This window comes from Microcebus murinus, chromosome 17 (genome assembly GCF_040939455.1).
Source record: "Microcebus murinus isolate Inina chromosome 17, M.murinus_Inina_mat1.0, whole genome shotgun sequence".
Taxonomy (NCBI): domain Eukaryota; kingdom Metazoa; phylum Chordata; class Mammalia; order Primates; family Cheirogaleidae; genus Microcebus; species Microcebus murinus.
In genome coordinates, this window is record NC_134120.1 from 50,287,045 (window position 1) to 50,314,889 (window position 27,845).

Sequence of the window (27,845 nt, forward strand, 5' to 3'; positions counted from 1 at the left end):
ATCTAATTCTATTAAAAAAAACCAGAGTCATAAACATATGTGATATTGATAAACAACATCTTTAATAATCATGGACAACATTACTATGTTTTTTTCCCAGAAATATACTGGGACTGCATCATTTGTGGCTGCAAACAATGTGACTGCATATGTGACTGCATCGTTTATATCCTAGCACAACTGCAGACATTCAGACTCTCCAGGGAAAAACACAAAGACCACTGTCATCTCCAGTTCATCAGCTTCAGCAAGAAGCGTGTGTGTCTCTGTGCATGTGTGCGTGTGTGAACGAGACAGAGACAGAGGAAGAGCCATTATTTACTAAACACTATGAGAAGAAAGTCAAACCGTGTGTGGGTTCATGTCATCCAAGCTGTCCTAATCTTTTTATTCTGCATGATGAATGGAATAAAAAATAATGAGATTTAAAGATAAAACATGAAGAGCTGCAATACTTTAAGGCACAGGTTGGCAAGCTTTTCCTCAAAGGGCCAGATAGTAATATTTTAAGCTCTGTGGGCCATATTTTTCTATTGCTACTACCCTGCTCAGCTTTTCTGGTGCAAAAGTGGCCACAGACGATACATAAGAGAATAAGCGTGGCTGTGCCCCAGGTAAACTTTATTTGCAATAACAGGAGATGGTCCAGATTTGGCCCTTGGCATGAAGTTTGCTGACCCCTGCTTTAGAGGATTAGGGGACAATGCAAAATAATATCTAACAGAATAGCTCTGAAAGATCAAGCAGATTGCCAAATTGTAGGCATGAGAAAGAACCAGGAAAGGGTGACAAGAAACTCCACTGGATTGGATTAACTAGATGCTCTAATATTTTACTAGCCACAGGCACAAAGTTATATGATAGTATAAAGAAATCCAAAACTGTTTCTATTGACTCTGCAAGTGTTAGAGGAACATTTGTCAACAATCTTATTTTTAAAATGTGTATGAATGCTTCTGGCATGAGGTAGGAAGTTGGCACAGATGATTCCAAAGTTCCCATCCAACTTTAAAATTCTAAGATTCCAAAACTTAAATTATAATGCAATTACTAATATATGGCAGAATTTCAAAAGCGTTTGAAATGGTGTTTTATGATTTCTTTTTTTCCTGGCTTAACATTTTTGCAAATTCTAGAATGCTAATTCCTGAAGCTTGGCAGCTCGAGCAGTAATTGACTACTTCCTAGTCACTGTGCAATTGCTTTCTTTTAGTTGAGGATGAATTGGTACAGCATGTAAAATCTGAAAACTAAAAATGGAGACTTTAGACAACTCATTCTTTTCACTGAAATGACTCAACCACTACTAAATCATATAACTACTTTTCTATATCAGTCAGCGAATACCCTGACTAAGCACTCATATGATATAATCATGAAGCACACATTCATTGACCACCTATTAGAGCCTAAAAGCAAGCCTGATCTAGACTAGGGCATAAAAATGCTCATCAATTGAGTGAATACACATAAAATTCTAAGCTATGGTATCTGGGTTCAAATTCCAGCTCTGCCACTTACTAGCTATGCAAACCCGGGGGATATTCCTCAACCTTTCTGTACCTTCTTTGCTCATTGATTAAAGGGGGATAAAAAAATACCTACTCCATGAGGTCTTATGAGAATAAAATGAGATATTAGCTGTAAAGTGCATGGCACAGTGCATGTTATACAGTCAAAATTCAGTGAAAATCGATAACCTTATTTCCACTTCTATTTTCATTCTACTCGATACAATAGCTATCTAGCATGTAAACATCATATAATTTGAGGGCAGAAATGGGTCTTCCAAGAAAGCCTGGTGCCCTGCTGATTCCTGGTGAAACAGTACTCACTTAAAATTCTACTCTAAAGTATCTTGCTTTCAAAATGTAAAGAGGAAAACAACACAAAACGAAAACTTGTTAAATGATTCAAGTACTTGTATTTACTGTGTGCAATGCACGTTGCTGAATACATAAGGGCTACAAAGGCACAATTCCTGTTATCCAAAAGTCTAAAATATTTTTAATACAATATAATAAATAAACAGATAAAGGTTATTAATGTACTCATTAAACGTTTGTTGAGCATTTACCAAGCTTTGGTAATGCAAGGATGCTTCAGTGACAACGTGGGCAGGCGAGTCACATCAACTCTGTGAGACTTACTTCCACCATCTTTGAAATGGGAGTAGAAACATCTCCACAAGACTGTGTGAGAATCGAATGAGAATCACTTAGCAATGGTCTGCAACCTGACAGGTTCGCAACACCCGACGTGCTATGAGTAGAAGCTGTTAAGAGTGTGGCAGGGAGATTTGGCCCTCCACCAAGAAGGTGGCAACAGAAGAGTGACTTGAAGGAGGCCTGGGAGGCAGAGAGGACAGTGCACACCAAGGCAAGGGCTCCTGACAGTGTTCACGAGGGTGAGAGATTCACTGTCCCAGCCCTGGAGGTACAAGGGTTGCCCCTCTAATCCACTCACCATTTGCCTATGGGAACTATGTAGTAGAATAAAATGTGATCATGTTTTATGTCTCTCCAGTCCCTGCTTAAAAATCTTGAATAAACTTTTGTCCGTTGGGTGAAATGAATGAAATCTTTGGCAAACTGAGTGTAATTTCTCCAATTTTATCTCCTGGGGTCTGGTCACCATGGTCTCCTCCATGCATGAGAGGTATTATGCAGCAGAAGTTGAGGGCTCAGGTTTTGGATGAAGACAGACTTTTCTACTTAGTTGCCTGGGTGAGTTATTTAAACTCTCTAGAGATCAAGTTTTTCATTTGCAAAGTAGGAATAATAATAGCACCTACCGTAGAAGATTGAAGCAAGACCCACACCTTTCACCTCTCACAAAAATCAACTCACGCTGGGTAACAGACTTGAACCTTAGGTGTGAAACTATTAGAATTCTAGAGGAAAATGTTGGAAATACTCTTCTACACATTGGCCTAGGCAAAGAATTTATGAAGAAGACCCCAAAGGCAATCACAACAGCAACAAAAATAAACAAATGGGACCTAATGAAATTAAAAAGCTTCTGCACAGCCAAAGAAACCGTCAAGAGAGCAAACAGACAACCCACAGAATGGGAGAAAATTTTTGCAAGCTACACATCTGATAAAGGGCTGATAACTAGAATCTATTTAGAACTCAGGAAAATCAGCAAGAAAAACTCAAACAACCCTATCAAAAAATGGGCAAAGGACATCACAGAAACTTCTCAAAAGAAGACAGAATAATGGCCAACAAGCATATTAAAAAATGTTCAACATCTCTAATCATCAGGGAAATGCAAATCAAAACAATAATGAAGTATCACTTAACTCCAGTGAGAATGGCCTTTATCAAAAAGTCCCCAAACAGGGCCGGGCGTGGTGGCTCACGCCTGTAATCCTAGCTCTCTGGGAGGCCGAGGCGGGCGGATTGCTCAAGGTCAGGAGTTCGAAACCAGCCTGAGCAAGAGCGAGACCCCGTCTCTACTATAAATAGAAAGAAACTAATTGGCCAACTAATATATATAGAAAAAATTAGCCGGGCATGGTGGCACATGCCTGTAGTCCCAGCTACTTGGGAGGCTGAGACAGAAGGATCGCTTGAGCCCAGGAGTTTGAGGTTGCTGTGAGCTAGGCTTACGCCACGGCACTCACTCTAGCCTAGGCAACAAAGCAAGACTCTGTCTCAAAAAAAAAAAAAAAAAAAAAAAAAGTCCCCAAACAACAAATGTTGGCGTGGATGCGGAGAGAGAGGAACACTCCTACACTGCTGGTGGGACTGCAACCTAGTTCAACCTCTGTGGAAAGCAATATGAAGATACCTCAAAGCAATACAAGTGGATCTACCATTTGATCTAGCAATTCCACTACTGGGCATCTACCCAAAAGATAGAAAGTCACTTTATGAAAAAGACACCTGCACTCGACTGTTTATAGCAGCACAGTTCACAATTGCAATGTTATGGAAACAACCCAAGTGCCCATCAATACATGAGTGGATTAATAAAATGTGGTATATGTATACCATGGAATACTACTCGGCTTTAAGAAACAATGGTGATATAGCACCTCTTGTATATTCCTGGATACAGCTGGAACCCACTCTACTAAGTGAAGTATCTCAAGAATGGAAAAACCAGCACCACATGTACTCACCAGCAAATTGGTATTCACGGATCAACACCTAAGTGGACATATAGGAGTAACATTTATCGGGTGTCGGGAGGATGGGAGGGGGGAAAAGGGGATGGGTGTATACAACCACAACGAGTAAGATGTGCAAAGTTTGGGGGATGGACATGATTGAAGCTCTTACTCGAGGGGGCAGGGAGGCATGGGCAATATAAGTAACCTTAACACTTATACCCCCATAATTATTAAAATAAAATATATAAATAAATATTTTGCACACACACACAAAAATAGCACCTACTGTGTAAAATTGGTAATAGGTATTAAATGAAGCAGCACACATCATAGGGCCTGGTCCATAACGACTCAAGAAACACTGACTATTAAAATATGTCAGAAATGGTATTTTGGGGAGGTTAATACAAGGATGGCTTGCAAAACGGAATTTTGCAATGAGGTTAGTGTGAGACACACATTGGTGTGGACGCTGCCGCCACAGCTGAGGTGTGAGGCAGTGTCTAGGACGGTGGCCGGCAGAGAGGTCGTTAGGAAAGGAGGGATTTGAAAGTACCTGGAAACAACCGAGACCTAGTGAGGGGCTGGATAAGAGCTGGAAATGAAGTGAGTGATGAATCAAGGCTGACCCCGAGATGTTGACATTGACATATTGGTGGTCCTAAAAAATGGAGAAGTCATGTAGGTGAGACAGGATGACTGAATTTATAATTTCACAACTTATAACCATGCAAACCTATAAGATAGATGCCATATTCAAAAGAGAGAAATTTCTAAATTTAAAATTATGTGACTGTGTTAATTAAATTTCTTGTCTGACTCCTAACACTTTTCTTTCAGAGTTCATGCCAAAAAGCACCCCTGTTCTCCTGTTTATCTTTGCATCCTCCGTAGCTAATTCCTTCTTCCTCTCCTGCACCCTAAATAATGGCCTTTTCTAGAGTTCAAGCCATTATCCTTCTCTTTTTCTGTTAACTGCCTCCCTCGGGTAGGAGGTTAGGTGCGGGATTCACCTTACTGTTAATATCCTATTGAACTCAGGCCTTTAGTGTAGTTGCCCCAGGCACCTTCCTCTAAATTCTAACTGTGCAAAATTTTCCACACCTAGAAATAAACTCAAGTGAAAAATAATGATAATAAAAATATCAGGAAAGAAGTAGTAATTTCAAAGTCAAGGAAGATATATTTAATACCAATGCATATGTTATTTACCAGTAATTTTTCTTAAATAAAATGGATCAAAATATGTCAAACCTTACTTGGGTCCTTCATGAAATATTTTCTTATGTGTAACATTTAGAGCTGCTCGATCCCCAAAGGAGATTGGAGTACATGGCCAATTAAGTCCCCCTATAAATTTCGGGTTGAAACATTTGAGTTTCTTATTACTGAAAACCCAAGAAGTCTTTGATCAGGAAAGCTGCCTTGTCAGGAAATGAATTTTTTTTCCCAGGGGACATAATTAAAGAGGTACTACTGTTGGGACCATGTGTGCCAAAGACAATATGCTGTATTTGTCAACATACACAATGCCTTCCTGGAGAGAGGAAGCATCTCAGCTGTTCTACAGCTCATATTCCATGAATGTATGTAGGTCCAAGACCAACACCATCACCAAGAAACTGCAAAAAACACAGGAATGGAAGAGTGTGGCCAGAAACCCAAACACATTAGGGTAAACATCAGCAGGACATAGCTCCAAACTCTCTCTGAGCATAAGCATATGACTAATTGGACATTAAAATGTTATGGTTACTATGGTACTTCATTCAAGAAATTCATTTGAATTTATCGAAGGTAGAGGATGAGGAGATTTCATAGATGACTCCCATGTTTCTAATGGATGCAATTGGGTGGGTCGGTAGTGGTAGTATCAACTGAGACAGCAAACAGCAGAATGGGATTGAGCAGGTGAGGGGGAAGTGTGTATGAGTTCAGTGTTGGAAATAATATTTGATATGACCATGAAATACAAGTGGATGTTCTCACATTTAATATGCAGGCCCTAAAGACGATCAATAATAATTCAGGTATGAGCTATCAAAGGGAGTTAATTTAGGGAAATAATTAAAACTATGTCATTCTTGCTTTGTTTTTGCTACAATATTTAAATATTTAGCAATTGCTTAAATCTACTTTTAATTTATGGTTTGAACTGTTGTCTTCTAAGTCTAGCTTCATAGGTGATGTAACCCACCAATGGGTTGATCTCAAATTGGCAACATCCTTGCTTCAAAATACTATTTAGTAAACTAAGTTTAATCACTAGACCTCTTCTCCTGAAATGTAAGTTTTAAGTTATCTCACTAAAGGCCAGCTCTTTGCTTTTCAGCCGTATGGACAGGTAACACAGGTGACAGTAGAGTGGGCTGACCTCTCTAGAGTTGTGTCCTACTTAGCACGTGATAACTCTGTGTTCTTTGGCAAGTTATTCAGCTTCTCTGTGCCTCAGTTTCTTCATCTGTGAAATGAAGAGAATGTTTTAGGTTTGATTTATGGCCTAGTATATAACTGTAAAAAATTATACATGCACTTGAAAAGAATTGCTCTTCCCCAACTCTTACATGAAGAATTCCATATATGACCACTAAATGCAGCTTGTCAGTGTGGTGTTCATATTGCCTGTATCTTCAATGACGTTTTTCGTGAACTTTCTCTATCTTTGATTGAGGAAAAATACCTTGAAATTTGTTACTATGATAGTGGATCTATTTCTCCCTGCAGATATATAAAATTTTCACACCAGGGCTGTAGTAAGGACTAAGTGAGGTCACTCAGGTAAAGTGCTTAAAGTAATGCCCAGCATACACCTAAGTGCTTAATGAATGTGTGCTATTATGCTTTTGATTATAAAGAAATACTAAGAAAGGACACAGACATTTGAAGTGGCAGAGAGATAGGCACTGTGTATCATAATTATTTTGTTAAATTTGTACCTTATTTGACTTATAATTCCCAGATTATAGTGGAAGGGTAAAGGAATCCCAATGCTAATGTTGTTTTTTTAAATATGTTATCATCATTTCCCTAACCTTAACCTTTAAATAAATAAGATATTTTAGGTTAAAATTTCTAGCTCATGACAAGAACATAACCAAGACAAAATAAACCTAGCCGACATGCCTTTTCTTGTTTTCTTTTTAATTCTTATCAAGTTGTATCTTTTTACTACATAGCAAAATGTGGTCCTTGGATATTCTTACAGTTTAAACAAATACTCGAAAATGTGAGTTGTAATGAACACTATTATACTGTTTTACAAAGAAATTATTCTATCATACAAAAGTAACATTTATTTTGTATGATACAATAATCCACACTTCATACCTACACAATACAGAGAGTAATACATACATACTTAATAGGTTATTTCATAAAAATGCCAGTATCAGTAATACTGTCTACATGGAAATAACTACGCTATTGAGAAAGGCTGAGTTGGCCAAGTACACGATATCACCACCACTATCCCCACCGTGTGTGCACGCACACACACGCACACACACGCACACACACGCACACACACAATCTATCTATATCTCATAAGGCTTGAGACAGCCTTATCAGTGTGATTTTCATCTTGATGCTTATAGGTCTCTGAGACATGACAAATAAACATAACATCCCTCAATTAGATTTCAGTTATCTTACAGATGCCTGAAATATTCAAGGCACTCAAATAGCACCAGTAATTCTTAACTTCTAAATTATTTCTGACACAAAAGTATAGAACAGTAAAATAATAAGATTTATCGTAGAATACCTTAACTTGCAGAGTACTTACAGAATATTAAAATAGAAAAACAGCCAAGGGGATTAAATCCTCAGCTAAGACTGATGGAATATTCCACCAAAACTTTATTGATCCACTCCTATTAAGTAGGCAGCTTTGAATTTTCTGCTGACAAAGTACGTGGGTTAACCAATATCAAAGTGACAATTCAGCCTCGAAAACACATAAAAAAGAACAGAAAACTATTCAATATTTGCATTAATACTGTAGTAAATGAATCCTCTATTGACTGAAATTTGATTTCTTTTGCTTCTGGGTATAAGGCTGCATCAGGCAAATTGGCTATCAAAAAATTTTTTTAGAGAATAAGAAATAAAAAATGGAATAATTTTGGACATATTGGAACCAGTTCAAAACCAAGAGCATATGAACATTTATTCAGGATAAACCTATACCTTTAAGAAACTTTATTTTAGTTCCTACCCAAACTGTGGCTAGATTATGAGACAGAAGATAGAATGTAATTTGCAAACTTCATGCTTGACCCTTGGGAGTCACTCTTGATGAAGAGAGAGGCTTGCTGTGTGTGACCATAGCAGCGGACAGAGCTAGAGATATATCGTGTAGATGAAAAAGTACGCTGAATTTTCCCATGAGCCATTCAAGCCTCAGATGTCTAATTTATGAATACATTTTATAAAGTGTGTTCATCTTTTAGAATCCCAAGTAAAAATTACTTAGCCTTCCAGAATTATAGTGGAGAAAAAGGATGTATAGTCAACTCCTCTAAATTCTTGCTTGGGGCTCTGGTCAACTTTGAGGTCTATACAAGTCTTTAGAGCTATACATGTTAAGCTCCAACCAAGTGCTAGTATTTTTTATACATTATCTCTGGTCTTTAATGCGAACTTAAAGAAAATAACACTGTTCCTATTTCACAGGTGCAGATGCTGAAGTACACAGAGTAGTTCAGTACCTTCTCCAAGCTCACACAGTTAATAAGTGAAAGAGCTGGGTTTTCAGAACAAATGTTTCTGAATCCAAAATCCTGCTCTTCAAATATGTGCTTAGTTAACTGATTGACTTACTTATACTTCTGTGCCTGATTTTAGGCAGCATTTTGTAGAACCTGTACCTTGAGATTGCAAGATCAGGCACTGGAATGAGTACCAGGGGTATTTATCCTGAAGCCTTCTTATTACAACTGAGGCCTAGGGCCTCAGCCAGGAACATATATCAAGGTAATAACAAAGCTGGAACTGGGACATTTAGCTTTAATTAATATTTAAGCTTTACTATTAGGCACACCACAAAATAAAATGAACATTTTAATTTTCTATTACTAAAGTGATTTATGAGATAAATCTTTAAAAACAAACTGTCAAGCATTCATGTTATCACTTATTGTTTTTATGCTAATGTTTAAATACAGGTTTTCATGGGTGCATTTTGAGGTTGACTCCACTACAGAATACATAACAGGAAAAAATAAGTGAGAACTTGGTTTAAAAACATACAGAATAAATTTCACATTGAGCTCTAAAAGTAAGCATTGAGCTCAATCTCTGGAATAAATCAAAAAGTAGGCAGAAAACAGCGGGAACGGTTATTTTAGCAAGAAAAGTAGGATAAATTTACCAAGCCAATCATGGGATGATGTATGCAGATAAAAGATGCAGAGTGAAAATGTGCAACATGGATACATGAACACATTTGAATGCAAGAAAGCAAAAACCCAGAAAGCACAATTGTCCTAAATGTGAATAAACATTCAAATTATGCTGCAGCTGCAAAATTTAAACTCAAGGAAGAGACATTTGCAAAGGAATTTATTAAATGGAAGTGATTTCCTGGTTTCACATAACCTGTGGCTCTTTTATAAAGTAAAATGTATGATTTGTCTTGAAATAGATGACATCTCCTTCTGTTGGACTCAATCAAATAGCAGAAAGCCTTTTGTTAAAGACTCTGCTTATCGAAGAGCACAATGCTACTGGTGCTCAGATACGCAGGCTTTGAATACATAGAGTTATTTAACCTAATAAAATGTTTCAGCTATTGTGTATGGTCTTACATAATAATAAGGTTTCCACGTAAAGGAATTTAGTCTTTCCGTACAGTACATTCCAGAGCAATTTCTTTGGAAGGAGTTAAGTTTCTTGCTGAAATTAATCCTTGGTTGCCAACCCTGTCCATCTGTTCTTCCTTCCATCCAACTATCTATCCATCCATCCATGCAACAAATACTTATGCATCTCCAATGTCTATAACACATTAGGAGATATCAAAATACATCAAAAAGCTTATTTGGGGGAATTTTATGATATTAAGATAATATTTGACCCGCAGACTCAGATCGATTCTTAAAGTAACACACTTCCCCACAACGATAATGTTGGCAAAGAAGCCCTCTTATTGTGACCAGTCTTTGACTCAAACTGTGATGCAGAAGTTGCAGTTGCAGCCTAGATCATTTGGTTTACAGAGTGGTTCTCGGTTCTCCAAGTAAGTTCTCAGGGACCAGCAGCATCAGTATCATTTGGGAACCTGCTGGAAACGCAAATTCTTTGGCCTCACCCTTAACCAATCTGTGTTTGAGAACCATAAAGCCTTAAAATCAGCTGGAAAGCTTGACAAATCACATAATTTATATTTCTAGTCAACGGCTAGACCACTGGTAAGTGACATCAGGGACTAAGAAACAAGTCTGACAACTTACAGCGGCAGGCTTTATATATCTCATTAAGGAGTTTGGATAATGATGAATGGGTAAATCAGAAAACATTTTCTGAGTGAAAAGCCAACATGTTAGATTTGTTATTTTGGAAGACTTTGGAGCCGAAGGGGATTGTGGAGAGGGAAAGCAAGAGAAGTGGCTGCATCGTTCAGGTGAGAAGATACTGTAAATTAATCTTTCTTTGGTAATTCAGGAACTTGTCATGCCTCAGATTCACCGGAGCCATCGCTGAGCCTGCACTCTGTGCTCAGGATGTGGTGTGTTCTAAGAAGTCTCTCTCCACTGCCATGGACCCACGTCAGCCCACGATTTGCTTCTGTCTTCTTCGTGTGGCGTTCGTTTCTGCCTTGCCAGCTGCCCTGACTTCCCTGGCGTCCTTGCCCTACCACTCTTGCTCATTTTCTCCTTGTCCTCTCCCTTTTTTTTTTCCCACTAGAAATTTGTATGCTACTGTGCATAAGTTTAAATGTTTGTTGATGTCTGTTTTGTTTTTAATAGCTGCGCCTTAGAGAGGAGCAACTATATTCTTGCTCTGAACATATGATCTGCTAGGTCATAACTCAATAACCTTTATCCAACTTTATTTTAAATCTGTCGCATGTCTTCATGTCATAACAAAACAAAACAGCAAAACACAACAAAACAGCCTTGGTTCACTCTAATGTGCTAAATCTATTTTGCCAGCTGATGGTTCGTCTAACGTTATGCTCAGACATTCATAATTTCAGTCATGCATTTCACAAATGGAATTGTTTCTAAATAGGAAAGAAAATAATTATATTTTTATGTATCCACAGACATCTTGTAAAAGAAACAATATACAGTGAGTAACAAGCACAGGTATAATTAAATGTTATCATATTATTTTTAACTATTCCAAAATGTTGGTCATACTTTGAATTTTATAATGTAAATTGTCTCAAATACCCGTGTGAAACCAAGATGCATTTCTACTTAGTTGGTACTACGCCACTTACTGAACATTGGCAATTTATTGATGAAGTTAGATTTGAAACAGAGTTCATTCTGATTGTATGACATTTGGTTATAACTGTTTACTGTCTAAAATACAAAACATTTTCTTCTCAAAGATATTTCATGTAGGAGGAAAATGCTATAATTTAAAATAAAGGAAAAGGAGCAGCCACGCATGTCACTGGTGCCCCCAGGCCTAATTTCAGCCACAGCTGCAGGGCATTCTCCCTGCCTTTATGGGGTCCGCTTCAAGGGACAACTGTCTTTCCACTTTCTGCCCCATGCTGTGCCAGCACAGCCCAGAACTGTGGGGAATTCATGCCCCTGGCGGTAATCCTCAGCCAAGGGGGAAAAGCCAGTGCATGAACCTCCTGCTGCATAACCTTCCAGCAGAAATTCTGGGAGGTACCTGTAAGAAATCATATTGCCATTGCCTATAGCAGTGGTCTTTTTCACCCACACATCATTTCACCCGTGCTTCTTCCTTGACTCACTCTTCCTGCCTCTAACTCTTGATCCTTGGGATTGGATCTCCAATAAATAGCCATACCCAAGTCATGGTCTCAAGCAAGTAACCCAAACATTGACAATAGCTCGTTATAGTATTCAGCAATATCAATCCCCTTCTGACACCACTTACTTAGTAGATCTGATCTATATGTGGTTAAGCCCTTTATTTTTGTCCCCTCCAAAAACTACACAATGAAATGAAAGGAGTAGAGAGCACAGCATAGACTCAAGTGTTCCAATGGCCTTTCTTAGCACACATATCATGTTGAGGATGTCGGTGCTGATAAATGCAAATTTGATGACCATGCTAAGGAAAAAAAAAGCTAATACTATGCCATTTACTTCCATAATTTCATGCTTAGCCTAATATATAATATTTGAGCCCACAAATTCATGAAAATGCCATTTGCCTGTTATGCTATTCTAGATTAATAACAATGATGAAGATTAAACATAAATTAAATCTAGTCCAGATTCTGTACAGGTGAATAGGAAGTTAAAAACATAGGCTTTAAACTCAGCAGCCAGGATTTATAAGCCAGAAATATTTTTGTTCAAATATACCATGCTATTAAAAAAGAGAAACTGTTTCACATAGGAAGGCTGAAGAGGAAGCTGTAAGAATGTGTTATATATACAAAGGAAAAGCAGACAGTGTTACCTTTGATTATCAATTTTCCATTTTTCTTGCTTCCAAGGCAGGAAAAGATCCAAACTGCAGGGTTTTTTTTTTTTTACCCTGATGTCACTCTTGGTATGTGTTGTTCAACTGTTCTGAAACATAACAATATACAATAAATAGATGTAAAAACTAGCCTGAAAAAAGAAGTCACCTAAGATGGTCACTTAAGAACTTCTCTGGCAGCCATTAAATTCAATGATGTGAGAAGAGTTTCATAGGAAATTTACATGGTAGTGTTCTTGCATGACGTCACATTTTGTATGTTCATGCTTTTTAGAAAATAACATCTACCACATAAAATATTTAAAAAGTCATTGTAATAACTAGGTCTTATTTTTTACAATATACTTTTCTACTACTGTCATTTATAGTCTCCTTAAAAAGCAATGCAATGCAAGCATCGGTGATCTCATTTTGTAAGATACAGTATACATACAAGATTGGATTCACTTCCTGAGCATTATTTGTTTTATCAACACTACAACTAAGCAGGTGTGACTTTAAAAAGGGCTAAAAAATATAGTTTATTCCAGGGAGATTCTTTCCACATCACAGGAAACCCACCAACCATGGCATAATATTTCTAAGTGTGCTACTATGGGCTTGCTGATAGTCTAAACCAAGCCATTACCCTTAGTTATTGACAATGCTTTCTTAGGAAAGTAACAAAATGGAACTTATAACTGGGCCCACACTTATGAAAGAGGCAACTATTCCAGATCATATCACATGTTACATGGCTGTGCTGTGAGTTTCCTTTCTGAAAGGTTACATAGAAAAGGACTTCTGTCACATACAAAAACAATCTGGTGTTGAAAAGCCTAAGTGTCTACAAAGGTCTGTTTCTTTATTTTTAGCAATATATTGTTGTAGACTTTGGTAGCATATTAAAATAGTGTCAGAGGGAATGAGAAAAATAGTAAATCTTTAAGTGCCTCCTAATTATTTACAAGAATTATAGTGCTTGAATGAGTGCAGAATTCATTTTACAGAAGAGGAAATTATGGACCACAAAAGGTGATGTGGCTTGATCAATTTTACACACAGCTAATAGACACAAAGGCAGAACAACATCCCAGATCATTTGCCTGGAAGTTCAGTCCCTTTAGAAACCCATACATTTTGTTTCCAAAATGAACACCAGACATTCAAAAAGTTCAGGGCTAATACAATTCTCTGCAGAACTTATTAAAGCAATATTTAGAGAATGGCAAAACTGACAAGTATTAAAATGCTGTAGGTGGTGGAATGCAAGAACAACAGCCTCATGTTATCTGCTTAGTACTTAACAAAGCACGTGAGGAATATTTTACTTTCATATGCATTTCATTTATTCATGTTATAGAAGATAAAAATGAGATTCCATTATCAAAAGCTTTCAGATGATCACTTAAAGATTATGAGCCCTGGTTTATATACTATTATCCCATTAAGCATTTTCAATATTCCAGAAAACCAGACAAAGTCTGAAAAGAATTTCTTCCCCACATTTATGAGGAAAAGGTTACTTAGGTGATAATGAAAAATTAATAAGTTTTAAAGCATATGGAACTGACAATTTATCCATTTATAAGTATTTATTTAGAATCTGTTTTGTACTAGATATTATTCTTAATTTTCTGTGGAAACAAAGTGGAAAAATTACTCAATTTGTGAAAAAGACAACATATATATAATAAGAAATTAATTTTATTACAATTGTAGTATTTTTTAAGTTGAATAATTGTTAGGTAAACAAATATTTTAAATACTAGGAGGGGTCTTCAATGTCATCTATTCTAATGGTTCCCAAATATAGTTGCTCATCATAGTCGTCTGGAAAGCTACTGAAAAATACAAATTATAGAATTTCATGCAAGATCTTTAAAATCAGAATATTCATGGGTAAGTTGGGGAATCTGCATTTTGAAAATGCTCCCAGCTAATTCTCTTGATCAAGCAGGTTGGGAAACGTACTGATTTCTGAGCAATCTCTTTATTATTCAGATAAGAAAACTGAAACGAGAGAATTGACCTGCCCAAGACATTTGATTCTGGGTGACAGGACTTAGATTAGAACAAAGAACTCCTGATTCTGTTTTTGTTTCTCTTTTTTTTTCCATACTCCTAGAGCCCTTTTATTTTTTCTTCCTGCTCTTTCCTATTATACCAATTGATCAATATTTGGCCCCTATACCTGAAAAAGAATAAACACAGAAGCACAAGTAAACTATACTTGAGTGTCAGAAGAATCACATAGGTTTTCCATTGGTAACTTTATTGAGTTTACAAAGATGAAGGACAAAAATCAGGAATTTGGACTTGACCTGTTTGTTCAATAGTGTGCTTTCCACTATTCCACCATCTTTTTACAGAGTCAGCTACTTTGGAGTGTCTGCTGAGCCCCTTTCTTTGGGGTCTGCCCAGCAGTCTTTGGGGACTGTGCATCCCACAGTCCTCAATCAGTTGTTTGCACATGCAGTCCTCATTCCTGGCCATGCTGATTGGACCAGAAGAGGTATTTCACTGAAACAGACCCATTAACTTGGGACTATAGCCTTGTCAAGATAAAGAGTGATGGGTACAGCTTGGTCATTTTGTCCCCTACAGGCAGAAGGAGCAAATATTGATAAACTATGCAAAAAGAAGAATGAAAGAGACTCAGAAGGAAGGCGGAGCAAGAGATCTCTAAACTCATCTACCTCCTGCTACCACTTTATTTTTTCCTGTTGCTTCCATAGCTCAAATATCCATTTTTTAAAAAAAAAATTATTTCAAAATATTAAGGGGGTAAAAATGTTTTTGTTACGTGGATACCTTGTATAATACTTAAATTGGGGCTTTCAGTGTGTCCACCACCATAATAGTGTTCATTGTACTTGCTAGTTTTTATCCCTCATTCTCCTCCCACCTCCCCCTTCTTGGTTTTAATGTCCTTTATGTCGCTTTGTGCCTGTGCATACTCACTGTTTAGCTCCCAATATTAGTGAGAATATGTGGTGTTTGTTTTTCCATTCCTGAAATACTTCACTTAGGATAATGGTCTCCCAGTTCTAGCCAAGTTGCTGAAGAAGACATTATTTCATTCCTTTTTTATGGCAGAGGAGTAATCCATGGTGTGTGTGTATGTCATATTTTCTTTATCCACTGATGAACTGACGGACACTTAGGCTGATTCCACATCTTTGCAATTGTGAATTATGCTAAGATAAACATTTAAGTACAGGCGTCTTTTTGATATAATGACTTCTTTTCCTTTGGGTAGATATCCAGTAGATATCCATTGGTGGATCAAATGGCAAGTCTACATTTATTTATTGGGGGAATCTCCATATTGTTTTCTATACAGGTGGTACTAATTTATAGTCTCACCAACAGTATATAAGTGTTCCTTTTTTTCTGTATCCATGTCAGCATCTATTGTTTTTGTCTTTTTAATAATGGCCATTCTGACAAGAGTGAGGAGGTATCTCATTGTAGAAGTAATTCGCATTTCCCTAATGATTAGTGATGCTGAACATTTTTTCATATGTTTTTTGAACATTTGTCTATCTTCTTTTGAAAACCTTCTGTTTATGTCTTTTGCCTGCATTTTAATGGAGTTTGTTTATTCTTGTTGATTTGTTTGAGTTCTTTGTAGATTCTGGATGTTAGCCCTTTATTGGATGTATAGTTTGTGAATATTATCTCTCATTCTGTAGGTTGTCTATTTACTCTAACAATTATTTCCTTTGCTGTGTAGAAGCTTTTAAGTTTAATGAAGTCCCATTTATTTATTTTTATTGTTGTATTTGCTTTGGGGGTGTAGTCATAAATTCTTTGCCTAGACTGATGTTTAGAACAGTTTTTGCTACTGTTTCTTCTATAATTTTTATGATTTAATGTCTTACATGTAAGTCATTTATCAATCTTGAATTAATTTTTGGTATATGGTGAGAGATAGGTGTCCTGTTTTATTCTTCTACATGTGGCTACCCAGTTTTCCCAGCAGCATTTATTGAATAGAGCTTCATTTCCCCATTGTCTATTGTTGTATGCTTTGTCAAAGATCAGATGGTTATAGGCAACTGTTTTTATTTCTTGGTTCTCTATTTTGTTCCATTGGACTATATCTCTACTTTTATACCAATAGCATGCTGTTTTGGTTACTATAGCCTTATAGTATAATTTGAAGTCTAATAAGGTGAGGTCTCCAGATTTGTTATTTTTGCTCAAGATTGCTTTGTCTACTTGGACTCTTTTTTGGTTCTAAATGAAGCTTAGAATTATTTTTTCTAGATATGCTAAACATGACATTGGCATTTTGATGGAGATTACATTTAATCTGTAAATCACTTTGGAAGGTATGGATATTTTAATGATGTTTGCTCTACCAGTCCATGAGTACATAATGTTTTTCCATTTGTTTTGTGTCATATATAATTTCTATCATCAGTGTTTTGTAGTTCTCCTTACAGAGATCTTTCATCTACTTGGTTAAGTATATTCCTAGGTATTTATTTTCTTTGTAGCTATTGTGAATGGTATTGATTCCTTGATTTGACTCTCAGCTTGACTGTTATTAGTATTTAGAAATGCTACTACCTTGTGTAAATTGATTTTGTAACCTGAGACTTTGCTGAATCTATTTATCAATTCCAGGAGTCTTTTGGTGGAGTCTTCAGGGTTTTCTAGATACAAGATTATATAATCAGCAAACAGGGATAGTTTGACCTCCTCTTTCTTGATATGGATGCCCTTTATTTCCTTCTCTTGCCTGATTGCTCTGGCTAGGACTTCCAATTCTATGTGGATTAGAAATGGTTACAGCGGGAACACTTCTCATGTTCCAGTTCTTAGAAAGAATGCTTTAAACTTTTGCCCATTTAGTATGATGTTGGCTATGGGTTTGTCATATATGGCTTTTATTATTTTCAGGTATCTTCCTTATCTGCCTAGTTTGTTGAGGGTTTTTATTATGAAAGGGCGCTGGATTTTATTGATTGGTTTTTCTGTATCTATTGAGATGATCATATGGTCTTTGTTTCTGCTTCTGTTTATGTGGTAAATAATTTATTCATTTATTGATTTGCATATGTTGAACTATCCTTGCATCCCTGGGATAAAACGCACTTGATCATGGTAAAATATATTTTTGATGTTCTGTTGAATTTGGTTTGCTAGTATTTTGTAGAGGATTTTTGTACTGATCTTCATGAGGGATATTGGTCTGTAGTTTACTTTGTTTTGTCCTCTCCCAGCTTTGGTATCAAGGTAATACTGGCTTCATAGAATGAGTTAATGAGGACTTCCTCCTTCTTGATGTTATGGAATAGTTGTTATAGGATAGATACCAGTTCTTACTTGTAGGTCTGGTAGAATTAGACTGTGAATCCATCTGGTCCAGGGATTTTTTTTTTTTCAGGATTTGTTATTACTTCTTCCATCTCACTGCTGGCAATTGGTATGTTCATGATTTCTGCTTCTTCCTGATTTAGCTTGAGAGGTTGTGTGTGTCCAGGAGTTTATCCATTTCCTCTACATTTTCTTTTTCTTTTTTCTTTTTTTTTTTTTTGAGACAGAGTCTCGCTTTGTTGTCCAGGCTAGAGTGAGTGCCGTGGCATCAGCCTGGCTCACAGCAACCTCAAACTCCTGGGCTCCAGCGATCCTTCTGCCTCAGCCTCCCAAGTAGCTGGGACTACAGGCATGCGCCACCATGCCTGGCTAATTTTTTATATACATATCAGTTGGCCAATTAATTTCTTTCTATTTATAGTAGAGACGGGGTCTCGCTCTTGCTCAGGCTGGTTTTGAACTCCTGACCTTGAGCAATCCGCCCGCCTCGGCCTCCCAGAGAGCTAGGATTACAGGCGTGAGCCACCGCGCCCGGCCTCCTCTACATTTTCTAGTTGGTGTGTGTAGAGGTTTTCATAGTATTCAAGGATGATACTTTGTATTTCTGTGGTATCAGCTGCAATTTCTCCTTTTTCATTTCTGATTGAGCTTTTTTGTGAGTCCTTTATGTTCTATTTCTGGTTAATCTGGCTTATCAATTTTGTTTATATTTTCAAAGAACCAACTTTTTCTTTTTTTTTTTTTTTATTTTTCCATTTTGTTTAACTCTACTTTGAGATTTGTTATTTATTTTCTTTTGGTGGCTTTGGGTTTGGTTTGCTTTTCTTTTGCTAGTTCCTTGACATGTGACCTTATGTTGTTAATTTGTCATATTTCTGTCTTTTTGATGTCGGGCTTTAAGGGTACAAATTTTCCTTGCTTTTACTGTATCCCATAGATTTTGAAAGCTTGTGTTACCTTTGTTGTTCAGTTCAAGGAATCTTTTGATTTCCATCCAAATTTAATCATTGACCCAGGGATCTGTCAGCAGGAGGTTGTTTAATTTCCATGATTTTTGAAAATTTGAGTGTTTCTCTTGATTTGATTTCTATTATTCCACTGTGGTCTGTGAAGATACATAGTATGATTTTGAATTTTTTGAATTTGCTGAGAAATGTTTTATGACTTCATATCTGATTATTCTAATCTTAGAAAATGTCACTGTGCTGCTGATAAAAATGTACATTAAGTAGTTTTTGCAAATGTCTGGTAGATTTACTTGTTCTTGAGTCCCGTTTAAGTCCAGTGTTTCTTTATTGATTTTCTGCTTCAATGATCTGTCCAGTTCTGTCAGTGGTGTGTTAAAGTCTCCAGAAATTACAATGCTACTGGTTACTTCTTTGCTCAGATCTACTAGAATTTGCTTTATGACTCGAATAGCTCCTGTGTTAGGTGTCTACATATTTTGTACTGCTATGTCTTCTCATTTAATTGCTCCCTTTACCATAATATAATGACCATCTTTGTCTTTTTTTTAATCATTGGTGATTTGAAGTCTACTTTATTTGGTATAAGAATGGCTATACCTGCTCATTTTTGGTTTCTATATGTGTGGAATATTTTTTTCATCCCTTTACCTTGAGTATGTGTAAGTCCTTGTGAGTTACATGTGTTTTGTGGAGACAGCAGATACGTGGCTTATGTTTTTTCATCCATTCAGCCAGTCTGTGTCTTTTAAGTGGGGGCATTAAGACTGTTCACATTCAGTGTTAGTATTGATATGTGGGATAGTGTCCTGTTCTTCATATTGGATGATACCTTATTCTTTTGTTTTCCTTCTTGTGTTATTGTTTTATAAGACCTATGAGCTTTAACTTTCAGATGTTTTTACACTGATGGACATCTATTGTGCTGTTCCATGTGTAATGCATTTTTGAGTATTTTCTTTAGGGCAGACCTAATAGTGACAAATTCCCTTAGTGTTTTCTTGTCTAGAAAAATCTATTTCTCCATGATTTATGAAACTTAGTTTAGCAGGTTACAAAATTCTTGGCTGGCAGTTGTTCTGTTTAAGAAAATTAAAAATGAGGCCCTAATCCCTTCTGGCTTATAAGGTCTTCACTGAGAAGTCTGCTGTTAGCCTGATGGGTTTTATTTTGTAGATTAGTTGCTGCTTTTGTCTTGCATCTGGTAGAATCTTCTCCCTCATTTTGACTTCAGTCAGGTTGATCACTATGTGTCTTAATGATGTCTTATTTACTATAAGTTTTTCTCGTGTTCTCTAACCATCTTGTATTTGGATATCTCAATATCTGGTGATACCAGGGAAATTCTCAATACTTCCTTCAAACAGGTTTTCCATTCTTTTTGTTTTTTCTTCTTCTCCCTCTGGAATATTTATAACTCATATAATGTCTCCTTTCACATAGTCCCATATTTCTTTGAGTGATTGTTTTTTCTTCTTTTTCTTTTTTCTGCATCTTTGACTGACTGGGTTAGTTCAAGAGCCTTGTCTTCAAGATCTGAGATTCTTTCTTCTGTTTGGTCTAGCCTATTGTTCAAGTTTTCTGCTGTATTTTGAAGTTCCCTAAATGACTCCTTTATTTGCTGAGTTCTGTTTTGCCCTTGCTTATGTTGTCTAGCTCTTTAGTGACTCTCATTTTTTTATTGATGTCCTGAAATACTTTTTTTTTTTTGCCTTCTGTGTGTTGGTTTTCAACTTTCTGTTCAATCCCATTCATCTTATTTGCCATCTGAATTCCATTTCTGATATTTCAACAATTTCCTTTTGCTTGGGTTCCACTGCTATAGATCTATTGTGGTCATTTGGAAGTATTAAACTAGCTTGGTTTCTTATGTTGCTAGGGTTGTTTTGCTGGTTTCTTCTCATCTGAAACCTCTCAGCTCAGGGCAAATAGGTTTGTGGTGCACCTGTTCTCCTTTGCTGGGAACCCTTCTACTTGGTGAGAAGAAGGAATGGTCCCTAGATGGTGCTTTTCTGACCTATTCTAGAAGTTTGACTCAGGAGGGTAGGGGCAGATGCACTGAAAGCCTTTAATGCAGCTGTTCTGTGTTGTCCTTTCCCCTGTGATTGTCCCAGTCCAAGCTGGTGCTGGATGATCTCTGTGCAGAGCGGTGGGTTGATTCTAGGCTGCTGTTAGAAGCTCTGGCAGGGGGCTGGGAGAGTCCCTCTTCATGGAGGCTGGCACTGCAGGAGATTGTTTTGCCTAGGTCTTTCTGTGGTGGTGGTAGTGGCAGCTGGGTGAAGTTATCTAGGCAGTAGTCATGGGCATCAGGGCTGCAGGCATTCGCTCCATCTGTGTCCAGGTGTGATGGTGGTGTGCAGCTAGCAGGCAAGTACCTAGTGGAGCACTGGGCCATGGGGAAGGTGCCAGGCAGTAGGTGGGAGTCTCACGGGCAGGGTTATGGGGCCCTGTGGCTGTGGCATGGGAACCATGGGAGAGGGGTGCGGGGCTGGGCTGCTGGTGAGCAAGGCTATACCCCTTCCAAAGACACACTGAGGCAGTCACCGTGGGGCTTCTCTGGCGGCATCTGTGTTGCCTGTTCTGCTTGACTCCTCCATGAGGGAAAAGGGTGCTTGGCTCCCAGTCAAGGGCATATGAGGGCATCCACTCTCCCTGCTCCCTCTCTGGCTTGGCTGGGGTGATGTGCAGGTGACTGCAGTAAAGCTGAGCCCTGTGTAGACCAGGTGCTCTGGACCAGAGAGCCCAGAATGGCATCAGTTGCAATGACCCAGGAATGGAGGACACTGGGTTCCTATTGTGTTCACTTTCTAGCGTTACATTGTTGCACAGTCTCTAACCAGCTCCCTAGTCAGTCCAGAGGTCTATGGTGGTCTTGGGGGCCTCACAGCTCAAGCTGCAGTGTCCATTAGGGAATCATGGATGCCCAGGACTCCCTCCTCCTGTCCTTCTCCATGCACGGATACCTTTCCCAGATACCTTCTGATCTTGCCCAGTGGATAACCTAGTCCCCTTCTCCTCCGCTCTGATTGTCTCCCCTCACTTCTCTGATGTGTCCCAATGCTCTTTCCAAGAAGGCCTATCTGTAGGTGGCATCCACCGGCAATTTTTAGTCTTCTCCTTGAGAGCAGCACATGTAGCAGCTTATAGTCCACCATCTTCATGAGCTCATATATCCTTTAGAGAGATTCTATATTGCTAAAAATCATTTTAATTATTTACTTAAAATTTTTTTTACTTAAGCTAGCTCAAATTGGTTTGTTTCTATAACTCTGTAGACAGCATTCAAATTAATACACCTGATATCACACATTTAATGCGAGTTTCTCTGTAAGCCAGTCACTTTAGTCACAGTATTCTAAGAGGTTCATTTAAAAACTATTGGCCGAGAGTGTGGAGAAAGAGGACTACAAAATACAAACGCATTGCATATTATGGAATATCTACATCTTCACAAAATACATGTTCTAAAGAGTGACAAAATAGAAAAGGTACAGATCAGAGAGGCCTCTTTCCATCTCAGCTCTGACTCTTATAAGATTTCTAATTTGGCAAAGTTCCCTATCCTCTTTGAGTTTCCATGTCCTTATTGGTAAAATATCTCCTGACTAACCTTAGTCAGGTTAGTTTCAGAAATGAAAGCACTCATTCATTCATTCATCCCACCATTACACAAAGACTTACTGAGCATTTGTCATATGCCAAGCACTATCTAGGGACTGGGAACACAGCAATGAACATTTCATTGTGGTGAAATGAGTAAATGGAAAATAGATAATAATCACGGTGAGACAGTCAATATGGAGTAGTTTAGAAGGTGAAACATGATGTAGATGTAAGAAAAATAAACCAAGGTAAGGGGCATCAGAAGTGATTGGGAGGTGTGGGGAGGTGAGAGAACCTCACTATGAAAGTGAGAGTTGACTACAAATTTGAAAGACATGGGGGAGTTGGTCATATGCAAGAGAAGAGTGTTTCAGGCGGAGGGAACTACAGGGCCCAAGGCCCTGAGGAGAGAGTGTGCCTGGTATGTCTTGGGATTGGAAGGAAGTCAGTGGGATGGAGTGAAGTGGGAGGGGGAGATTAGTGGGAGAGAAAATGGTGGGGCAGGGGACAGGGAAGGAGTGGATGGAGGAGGGGTCAAGGCTTCTCAGCTTTTACCCTGAGAGTGAAATGGGGGCTACAGCAGGAGCTTGAGCTCATGATTGACACGGCTTATGTTCTGCAAGGCTCCCTCTGGCTGCACCTGGGAGGTCAGAATGTAGGTAGCTGGAAAGCTCATCAGTCATCTGGAGAGAGGCAATGCAGGCTCGGATTCTAGCCTGGGTCTGGTACGGAGTGGTTGGAGCTATGCTGAACTTGTTGTGAAGTGAGCGTTGACAGGATCTCCTGATGATTGAGTGGCAAGGATGACAAAAGAAAGAGACAAGGATGACCCCCAAGGTTTCTAGCCCAAGGAACCAGAAGAGTGATCTTGCCATCACTTGAGATGAGAATGGCTGTGGCGAGAGTAGGCTTTTGGGGAAAGATGATGTGTTCAGTCAGGCCATAAGGTTTCTGAGTTGTCAGTGCTAAGTGGACTTCGCCACTGGGACATGGGAGAGAACTCTGGGTGGGAGTTGCCATTAAAAACTTTTCAGAATAGCATAGGTAAATGGTAGCATCCTTTTTTGTACCTGCTGCAGATGATTACATAGGGGTTAAACAAAGTAATATATGTAAAACACAGGACCTGGTACATAACAGGAATGTAACATTTTGATTCCCTTCAGTTTCCTACCCTCATTTTAAATTATTTATTTTTGTAATGACTACATTATAAGATTAAGTTTATCGTTCTGTAAAAAAAAGTCAATTTTCAGCAAGACATAATAAAGTCATATTTTACATTTTGGCAGTCTTTTAAAAAATATATGGAAAATAATATCCTGATAAAATGTTAATGATAGTACTCAATAAATCATAAAATAGAACTTCCAGGTAGAAAGGTAAATTTTGGTTTGGACAAGAGCTGAAGGATTCTAAAGAAAAGATGAAAACAGAATACAAATGAGTCCATGGACTTAAAAAAGACACTCAACTCTTCTGAAATCTCCCTGGATTTTTTTTTTTTTTTTTTGACATAGATCTAATTTTTTTACTTTATCTTCTAGCACTGAAGAATATGCCCTTTAGCAATGATTACTAGTCCTTCGGGATGAAGAAGATGCAGAAATACAGGAAAGATGATGATCATTCAAACCATTGATCCAAATGCACAGTCAAGGAAGTACAATGGTGGAAGGCATGGCTAAGGAATTTTGGAAGTTCTGGGGTGAATTCTTCAAGTCTACAATTATATCTTTAAAGTAGGTTTCTTGATTTATAAATGCCTCTTAAATTGAACAAATTTTAAACCACAAATTGTCTATGTTCAATTCCTATTTTACAGATGAAGTTAATAAAAACTAGAGAGATGAAATGGCTTGTCTAGGGTCGCAGTCAGCCAAGAGCAGAGACAGGCCTAGGCCCCACAGCCTTCTAACTCCCAGTACAGTCGTCTTTCTACTCTAATAGTTTCTCCTACATTGTTTCACCCAGTTTAGGCAGCTTCAAGGCAGGCCAGATTCACGGGTGTGACCCGTGCAGTTGCACAGGGCTGGGTGTTCACAAGGGTCCCGTGCTTTGTTCAATGCATTTAGTTGATGAACAAGTGTTTTGTGGAGGACGTCCAATGGGACAGTGAATACTGGGGGAGCATGGGATGTCTGCCCGCTACGCATGTCCTCAGCCGTTCCTTGCTTCATTCACACAGAGTGTGCATGATGAGTGCTGATGGACGTGCAATTCATGGGAGCTCAGTGAGATTCCATGTGAGTAAGTGTGTTATGTCTATGACCAGGTGGGGAAGCTGGCAGTCCCAAAAGGCTACGCTTTGCACCAGGTCCAGGACTTGTTTATATTTAGCAAGAAGGCAATGGGTTCCAAGAAACACAGATGACCAAGGAACCCTATTGTATCTTTTCTTCCTGGAATTATTTCCCTGCATTAGCCAACTACTTATGCTGAAGATGACATAGAGGGAAAGAGAAAGAAAGGGCAATCCATGGTTCTTTTTTCTGGTAGTTCTGCCTTACTCATCAGTAAGACAAGAATATCCAGAAGTGAAACAAAATAGTTGGGTAAGATTTGTGTAGTGTTTCCTCTGTTCTAGTAAGAATAATATACATATGTATGATATATGAAATACAAATTGTGTATTTTTGGTGATTCTACATGCAAGTTAAGTATTATATTTGCATTTACACCATCTAAAAATGAATGGCAAAATTCTTGCTAATAACTTATACTTTTGTTTTTTCTTTACTTGGAATAACATTAAATAGCAAACAAAACCCACTATGACCAGTCAAGAGAGGGATGGTGGAAGAAAGGGAACAGTATTATACTTTAGTACCTTTAATGACCCTTGGTTCCTGGTTTCTGAACAAGGGGCCTGCATTTTCATTTTGCCCTGGGTCCTGCAAGTTATGTACCCATTAACATTCACCCTGTTGTAATGAAGTGGCACACTCATGCTCAAAGCACTCTAGTAAGTGCTTTGAGCATTATTATCTTATAGCTTAAGTCTTATATATAAGATTCTGGAAATGAACTGTCTACTTCTGAAAATCCTAGTACAACTGCAAACTAAGGTGATTTAGTTTCTGTTCTCCTTAGTGCTTTCTTCCTGTTTCCCAAATGATTCCTTGGACATTTGACTAAAGTTCCTAATTCAAGCCAACTTCCCTTAGCAGTCCCCCAGTTTTTAATTTAATTTGATTTCTAATTTAATTTAATTTGATTTAATTTAAATCTTCCATTTGAAGTTCCACTGCCTTCAAGGTCAAATACTCAGCTCAGGCAGACAGAAAAGTCAGTGATAAAAGAAATTGTACTCTAACGTGTGGACAATGGAGATAACCTGACACTTTTGATGGATATTTAAAGAAGTATATATCCAAACTCATTAAGTTGTGTACATTAAATATGTACAGCTTTTTTGAATATCAGTCATACCTCAATAAATCTGTTTTTTAAAAAAGCACTTGTTAAGCCTAAATGACCTTAATGTGTAAGGAGCAATGTTTTTTATGGGAGAAAACTTCCTATCACTTTCTGCTAAGAAGGCCCTGCTACCCACTCCACTTGAAAGAATGAGTGGTTGTTTATTTCTTAACAATTACACGTTATTTTTTTGAAATGAAGTAATGTGTACACAAACATAACCAGATTTTTTTCTAGTTAATTGAAAAGGATCTCTCGATCATGAAATAGGCTTATTTTGTATTTCTTTAAAGCTCACCGAAAAGAAATGCACTTTAAAATGGGTAGTGCAAGGTAAGAAACTTTGCCTTATTATTTCTTTGGCCTGTGTTCTTCCATTGTACCTTTATTTCTCAGTTTGTCTGTGGCAGCATGACTTTGACGAAAGGACACTCTGAGCTGAAGTGTTAAGATACTGCCCACTCCCACTGTCTCACTTCTCTGCAAACAAGATGATTTTTAGGATCCTCAGTGAACAGAAAGTGGGTAATGACTCATTGTGATATCACAACTGTTGCCTTGTTGCAAAAACTGACAATCCATTTACAATTTGTAGAGCACTATTTAGCAATATCTTCTAAACCGTGTACAGAAGATTAACAGACCTTTTCCCTAGGAGAGACCTCTTGATTAAGAGGACAGTTCATCACCTAAGCTAAGGGATAAATTGGAGGCTGTGATATATATTGTCACTGACTTAAGTGAGAACTCTCAATGTCTTTCATTTACACGGCATTTCTGTTTGGTCCCACTGAATCCCTATTACTTTCTCTTCATCCACTGAGCTGATTGCCACCCACATCTGTTTTAATGTTCCCACCTCTGGATGAGCTTAACAGAACAAAATAAGAACAACTACATTTACTGAGTGCTTACTATATGCTAGATATTGTTCTAAGCATAGTGCATAGATTATTTCACTTAAAATTCATAATAACCCTAATGAGATAGGTGTTATTGTTATCACCATTTTACAGAAGAGGAGACTGAGATGCAGAGATGTTAAGAAACTGACCAAATCATTACAGCTGGTAAGTGGAGTTGCTACAATACAGAACTAGTCAGTCTGGTCTCAATTTCACCTCTCAATGTTTTCCTCAAGTCAAATATACAGGTTTATTTTTAATGAATTAATTTCCACCCACCTATCTGCTTCCTTTATATAAGCCTTGTTGTTAAGGCTTCGAAAGCTTACCATGTCCCAGGAACTTCCAATAAACTACTTCATTTAGATATTATTATCATTATCCAATTTTACAGATGCCAAAATTTACGTACAAAGAGATTTAGTTACTTGGCCAAGGTCTCAGAAAATTTTGGAGCCAGGCTTTAAACCTGGTTCTTTTTGTCATTTTGCTACATTTCACTCTTCTGGCAGGTTTAGTTTTTCTTATTCTTAAAAATTAATTTTCCATGCCAAAGTATAGAAGAGAATTATATTTTTTAAATCAAGTTAGTAACTTGTTCAATTGTTAGAGCCAGATATTCAGTTGCTAAAGACAAAAGTCTTAGTTCCAAGCTCTGTATATGCCAATTGGCAACACTGGTTCCAGGGCCACAAACTGTAACTCTGTTCCCAGCCAGCCACTTGCAAAATGCATGTTGATGAGCATGATTCAGTGAATTATGTATTTTAAAATGTGAACTGGACCTTATCATTTGTTAGATCAAATGTCTTCATTTCACAGACAAGAACGGCACAGGGAGATTAAATAACATACTTAAGAACACATAGCAAATCTGTA

The 27,845-nt window shown here is 37.7% G+C and overlaps 1 protein-coding gene across 7 annotated transcripts in view; it reads right to left on the bottom strand.

The window, feature by feature from the left end:
• DLGAP1 (DLG associated protein 1) overlaps nt 1–27,845 on the bottom strand; it is an 882,341-nt gene that overhangs the window by 565,966 nt on the left and 288,530 nt on the right. For 6 of the 7 annotated variants that reach the window (XM_012745935.3, XM_012745931.3, XM_012745938.3 and 3 more), the window contains exon 3: nt 12,740–12,852. The gene's annotated coding sequence lies outside the window, so the exon portion shown is untranslated. The remainder of the gene's footprint in view (nt 1–12,739; nt 12,853–27,845) is intronic. The other variant, XM_020282327.2, reaches the window with a different exon arrangement.